Consider the following 7,701-nt stretch of genomic DNA (forward strand, 5'->3'; position numbering starts at 1 on the left):
TGGGGATGACAGGGGGTGGCGGTTCACTCACGGGCAGCTTGAAGTTCTGGAGGAAGAGTGAGACAGAAGAGCTTCTGGAAGGTGGCGGCATTGTCAGAAAAAGCGAGGAATAAAAGAGTCGAAGTGTGCAGACAGCCTGGGTTTTGGAACTTCAACTATAAGGGGATTGTTGGAGAACCACAGCATCCAGCAGGGAGGGGGGCGAGGGGGGAGAGACAGAGAGAGACAGAGAGAGACAGACAGACAGAGAGACAGAGACAGACCGACAGAGACACAGACAGACAGAGATGTGCTGCTGGAACACCAGCCAAGAGTGGAGACCATTCAGCTGCTGACCAAGGCCTTGTAGAATGTGGGTAGCTGTAATTATCCAAGGAAAGAGTCAGATCAACTTTGCAGAAATAGTGGAATCTCCAACATATAAATGCAGAACGGACAGCCAGCTTTGCGCAATCTGAAATGCAGTGCCTGCTTCTGGCACAGCACCAGGATAGCAGTTCAAGTCGGGTTCGATTGGAACAAATCCAAAACCAGACCGCCTACTCTTCACTCCAGCAACTTTGGAACTCAAGATGGAACGAGTACGAGAACAGCACTCGGTGGAGCATATACCTCCACCAGGCTGAACAGTTTACGTTTCATATCCCACTGATAGGCTACGGATCTGCATCCTTATCACACACCCAACCTGTCCACCAAACTTCGTCCGAATCTGTCCACATCTTTATGAAATATCCTGCTCACAGACAAACAGGGGTGAAAACATAACCTCCATCCACCTTCAGTAGCGCAGGTAATTATCATAACAAGGGGCTGATATTCGAGGTCCCCCACCTTTTGGATGGTAGGAGGAATAGATTTGTGTAATTTGAAAGCTGAACGTTCAACGGTTTTTGAAATGTTTCGTGCACGAGCCAAGTTACCCGAGATGGTTGCCATGACAACATAATTCAGCCAATCACAGCCGGTTGAGATAATGTCATGAGGTATCGATATCTGTAATACGAAAGCTCAATCTTGAAATGTTTTTGAAATATCACGTGAACAAAACTACATGGACGGATGATCGGTTGGTCGGACGGATGATCGGTTGGTCGGACGGATGATCGGTTGGTCGGACGGCACTCATTTGTGCCGTACTCCGACCTTTTCGGACGGCGCCGTACTCCAACCTTGTCCGAGGGGCGGTGGACCAAAAACATATACCGATTTACGATTATCATTTAATTCATAAATATACATCTCGGAACCCAAAATATAACATTTTGATTCCAAATACAAGATGAACGACAATGTGATCCGATAAGCGTCATTCTCCAGCAGCAGAGCAAGAGCTGCAGCTCGTTCGGCCATGGATGTATGCAGTGTTTCACCATTGTTTATCCACCAGGTTACCAGCAAGCAATGGCCTATTTTTGTCAAATGTTTAGTTATCAAGCGTGGCCCCAGATAGAATGGCTGGCTTCATTTCCCTTTCATGAGAATGGCCTATTCTGTACGTATGGATGGACACCGTGCCTGATCCGGATTCCATGGGTAATGGAAACAGGGTGAGCAAGGTTTTGTATTGTTGATAGTTTTTCGCTTGCACCTGGACCATTATAAATAATTATGATAATTGTATGAGCCTCCGACTGCTTTTGCATGTACCTGAGCCACGTGACATTGACTCTGCCTGGAATGCATTGTAGACCTTCTTGGGGCTTGGAATTCCGTGGTGATGACCCTAGACCCACACAGCTGGTAACTTACCTCCACCGCCGAAGGTGTATGGTGGTTATGGCTTCACCTCTGTCTGTTTGTTGGTGAGAACAGGGTATCTCAAAAGGTTTGCGGATGGATTCGGATGAAATTTGGTGTACAGGTTGGGGATGTGATAAGAACAAGGTGATTCGATTTTGGTGAAGATCCGAATCCAGATATGACCTAATATCAGTGGATACAAAACGTAAAACTGTTCAGCCTTGCGGAGGTAGTGTCTGTGCTCTGCTGAGTGTCCTTCCAGTTGTGTTACCCACTACTTCATCCCTGTTTTCTGGAAGAATCAGGATTCCGACATTGGCGATAGTAAAAGTAATGGGAAAATCAAATAAAACGACATGGTGATAGTTAAACCAATTCCTGACCTTTCCATTGCCGATATAGTGAAGAAATTACCTGAAATCAGCATAAATATTGATCTTTATCAGTGCAGATGTTGACAAGAGAAAGTAAGAAAATATATAGGACAAAATAAATTGCTATACTTTGGAGATATGATAGAGATAACCCAAGGAAGCTGGGACACAGCAAAAGGTTGCCTGTGCCATCAAATCTGCATCCTCCGTCTTGTGATGATGTGATCATGTAACCGTGTGAACTCTTGGTGGTGCACGGGGGCTGCTTTTAAGATAAAATTTTACAAATAACACAACGGATCAAAATAATTTATTCTTGTGGGTAACTTTTTTTTTCAGGGAGTCAAAAATGAAAACGAATTTTTTGGAGGCATTTCTATCGACCAAAACTAATGGGGGAATTTACGTCTCCTTTTACTGCAAGAACAAGAGGGGAACCCATACATTGTACGTATTTAACAGAAGAACCGGTTGGGGAACCCACATCTCAATCAACACAAGGACCAGTTGGGTAATCTGTATTCTCATTTAATACATGGACCAGTTGGGTAATCCACATCTCAATCAACACAAGGACCGGTTGGGTATTCTGTATTCTCATTTAATACAAGGACCGGTTGGGTAATCCAAATCTCAATCAACACAAGGACCGGTTGGGTATTCTGTATTCTCATTTAATACAAGGACCGGTTGGGTAATCCAAATCTCAATCAACACAAGGACCAGTTGGGTATTCTGTATTCTCATTTAATACAAGGACCGGTTGGGTAATCCAAATCTCAATCAACACAAGGACCGGTTGGGTATTCTGTATTCTCATTTAATACAAGGACCGGTTGGGTAATCCAAATCTCAATCAACACAAGGACCAGTTGGGTTATGCACATCTCAATAAACACAAGGACCGGTTGGGTAATCCGTATTCTCAATCAGCACAAGGACCAGTTGGGTAATCTGTATTCTCATTTAATACAAGGACCGGTTGGGTAATCCGTGTCATAATGTTTTAAAAAAAATAGGCTCATGGAGGGCGAGAACTCAACGAAGTACCAGAACAAATGGAACAGTTGAAAGAGATGGAAGGAGGTTTTTTCACGAATAAGCACCGACAACAAAAATCAGTGCCCACTTATTCCATGAAAATATATCAAAGTACAAACGGCTTAAAAAGAACCAACGATCTTATTAAGTTCTAGTAAATACATGTCACTTTGTCGACGGTGGTGTGAATGGGAGTGGGTGGAGGAGGAGAAAGGGAGAGAGAGGGGGAGGTCAGGCAAAGAGAACGTAGGGAAGGGAGGGGCAGGGAGAGGAGGGAGGGGAGTGAAGGAGTGGGTGAAGAAGAGGAAGCAAGGAAGGGGAGAAGAATGAGGAAGGGGGTGGAGGTGGGGAGAGCAACGCCTCACAAAACGTTGCTTTGCACTGTGGGAGGGAGGGTGAGAGAGAGCGAGAGAGAGAGAGAGAGAGAGAGAGAGAGAGAGAGAGAGAGAGAGAGAGAGAGAGAGAGAGAGAGAGAGAGAGAGAGAGAGAGAGAGAGAGAGAGAGAGAGAGAGAGAGAGAGAGAGAGAGAGAGAGAGAGAGAGAGAGAGAGAGAGAGAGAGAGAGAGAGAGAGAGAGAGAGAGACAAAGAGGGAGACAGACAGAGAGAGAGAGAGAGAGAGAGAGAGAGAGAGAGAGAGAGAGAGAGAGAGAGAGAGAGAGAGAGAGAGAGAGAGAGAGAGAGAGACTCAGCAGGAGAGTGACAGCAGTGTGGGAGGAGAGTGCTGCATTTTATTCGGAAGGGGGAGTGAGGATGGGACAGAGAGAGTGGGGGGAGGGGGGGAAGGAGGAGGAAAAAGAAGAAAACATAGGTGAGGGGTGGAGGTGGCGTTAGCAAAGAGAGTGATATGCCATGCTGAATGACTGAACACAGATAAGTTTAAAAATCTCATGTCAGAACAGTTGTACACACAACGACACAAGAGTTTGTAATGTTAACCACTGGCACATCTGCAAAAACTTTGATATCCCAGTTCTAGAAAATTTGTGGGAAAATGAATCAAAAGCATGGACTGAAAACATGGAAGTACCGCTCACGTACGACCTAATTATCCCGTCGAGCGTGAACATTGAAAACAAAGTGTTGCTACCAGATATTATACTTAGGTACAAAAAAGGGAAAAGAAGGCATTGCTAAATGAGGTGTTAATACCAGTGGATTTGGACTAAACGATGCAGAAATCAAGAAAATGACCAAATACCAAGATCTCAAGAATGAAGTGAAAACAAGATCCCGAATTCTGGAAGCTGAAGAATGCCAAAGTTGTACCAGTGATGATGAAGAACCTCACAGGGATATTAAAAACCATCCCTGGGAATATCACTACAAACGAACTGCAGTTGGAAGCCGTCCGGGGCTCAGCACCGATCCTGAAGAGAACCCTCGGCACAAAACCTTTAGAACAGAAAACTTCACAACTTGGTCCAGGAATCGTGACCCCTTACCGTAATGAAGGTGGATACTTTGAGCCCACCCTGGGAGGACTCCGTTCCACATTCTGAAACTTGCATACAAAGATATCAATCAACGACACACACACACACACACACACACACACACACACACACACACACACACACACACACACACACACACACACACACACACACACACACACACACACACACACACACCGGTGCCAAATGCCATTGTGGTAATACAGTTTATGTACATACACACTCGTGCAAATGTACACATGCATCAAGTAAATAAAAACGACCAACACAAAGATTTACCTTGAAGCAGAGTTCTTTGAAAGAGGATTTGAAATTGGTAATTAGCAAAATTCAATTAAAAAATATACCAAGCCACAGAACACAAAATGTCGATCTATTCTCCATGCCTTCACAGCAAAAACAAACATGGTGAACACCTGGTCGGATGGACCTTATTGATTTTTATAATATGCATCGATGTCGAAATGAGAGGTGGATTACAAATGGAGATCGCACAAAGTGATCCTTGCACATGTTCAGTGGATGAGACACCTCCCTAGGCACCCACCACATGGCACCGCGGGACCCAACAAAAGCAGAAACGTACGTCTAATCGATGTGAGATTGAAAGCACGTGTACTTTCTCCCGAAACGAACAACCAAGCAGCTTGGAGAGCGCTCGCCAAGTGGATTAAGCACTCGAGCAATCACTCCAACGAAACGATTGATATGAAATGGCTCCCTTGGCACGCAATTGGCAATCACCGACCCGTCATCTTAAACATCCACCTCCCAGAGAGGCCAAAAATGTCACGTGTGTCCGATTTGGACAAATGAACACTTTTCTCGGAGTCAGGACCGCTCACGAGTTTGATTCTGGAGTTTAAATTTTTGTAATTAATTTTAGTTTAACAGATACTCGTGGCAAACGCATTTGCGGAAATGATATAGAACAACAAACGCTGACGTCTCCAGTCGTTCATAACTATTGCAATGTACCCAGCGATTTGTAGCTTTGATGAAGGGCAACTTCCAAGTCAGGGCATGGTTGAGCAGGTCAAAAAACATGGCGGCTTCAGACTCCGGCGAGGTTACCCAGGAAACGGCTTAAGACCCCAGACAGCGAGGTGGCCGAGGATCGCTTGATGAAGGATATAATTAAATAAGACAGTTAATAACCTTCAAAAGGAGCGTTTTAATTAACCCAAACACCCAATTTTCACTCTTGCCCTTCCTGGAAGTTTTCTTGGTATGCAAGCAAAGTTTCAGGCTGCCAGGTTTTATGGTTTTGGAGTTATGTAGGAGACACACACACACACATTAAAACACACACACACATACAGATACACATACATATACACACACACACTGACACACACTGCCTTTTATGAGTATAGATAACAACAATATTATAAGTACATACGGCTTTAAGATGTTTGTGTGCTCTGGAGTAGAGAGCCTTCCTTCATCCTGGATGTTGTTGGGTGACCGACGGTGGCATCTGGTAGGCTGTTCCACACAGGTATTATCGCGGGCATATAACAACGATCATACTGAGCAAATAACCAGTGACCACTCTCCGTCTTGCCAGTAAGACCCTGCACAGTATAGCTTCCAAAGGAGGCACTTGCTCTGCTGGACCTTATTGGAATCCATGATGGAGAGAGCATAGACTTCGGAAGTGCTGGAGCTTCCTCTGTGTGTACTCTCTGTACATTCGACCCAGACCTGCTGCAGTTCTCCGATACAGGTAGGATTATGTACGTTGTCACATAGATTGTTAATGTAGACCAAAAACAAAGTGGGCCCAAGTATTGATCATTGAGGTACTGATGCATTCATTGGAGTTTAACTTGATGTTTGGCCATTTCGCACGACCTGGATACATGATAGGTCCATAGACTCAGCTTCATCGCGGGAGATTCCAATGATCTTAAAGGCCTCGGTTTCCACAGCGTCAAGGTGAGCAAGGTATGAGGCAGGGGAGCCAACACGGAGGGAAGAACAGTCCTCCATCAAGCTGCGGATAAAGGCCTTGTCAGTCGATAAAAGTTCAGGTGTGCCAAGGAAAGGCTTTGTATGACGGAGGATTCCCAATCAGCAGCTGCCTTATTTTGGACACCAACTAAGATATGTGGCTTGCCCAAGAAGAAGAAAAAAAATGACCGATAGTGAGGGCCAAAAGTTTGAGCGACTGAACTTCTTCAAGAATATTGTTAAGAAAGTACATGGAATGCTTTTCCAGACGGTCCTTTCAGATAGAGAAAGTGAGAGTGTGAGATTTGTCAGGATTGAAAGACATATTCCAAGTGTTTTACCATCTTGTGATTCTATCGAGGTCATCAGAGTGTGGAGAGGCTGCTTCCAGCCGATCTGAAGGATGGGGGGTGTTACAACAGAGGGTAGAGTCATCATAAAAGAGAAAAATAGGGTTTTCCAGAGAGTCAGAGATCGTTGAAGAAGATTAGTAATTGTATGAGGATCAGAACACTACCTTGGGGCAGTCCAGCCATGACAGGGAGAGGGGGATGAAAGGATCCCGCTGAGAGTCACACGTTGGCTACGAGAGCGGATAAAGTCAGTGAGCCACATGTGGAGGTGGTCTTGCAGATAGTTTGTAGAGCAAGGTGGGGTGCACACTGTATTGAATGCTCGAGATACGTCTTGGGAGATGGCTCTGATCTCATGTCTGGTATTGAGGACCTCCATCCATTGTTAGGAGAACAGAAGCAGCACGTCCAAGGTGGAGTAACCTGGTCTGAATCAGATTTGATCGTCCGAGATCAGTCCATTGCAGAAAGGGAGGCTTTGATGTCAACTGTGATGATGGATTCCATGACTTTGCTGATAGGTCTGAAGATAAGGGGATCCGTTTGTGTACCTCGTTTATCTTATGATGTGATGTTGCCGGTGTCCAAGCATATGGAAGATCACCGAGCGCAAACAATAGGGTGAACAGGGCAGAAAGAGGATGTGCAAGAGCAGCAGAGCAGGTTTTTAGGACACGTGAACTGGACACATTTGGGCCAGTTGCAGAATTATAATCGAGGGTGGCCAGGAAATGTCTCCACCTTCCCAGGTGAAAAGGACTCAGAGTCCATGAACAGTT

The sequence above is a fragment of the Eptatretus burgeri genome, chromosome 8 (assembly GCF_056783735.1).
Source record: "Eptatretus burgeri isolate ZD-2024b chromosome 8, Ebu_testis_v1, whole genome shotgun sequence".
Lineage (NCBI taxonomy): Eukaryota > Metazoa > Chordata > Myxini > Myxiniformes > Myxinidae > Eptatretus > Eptatretus burgeri.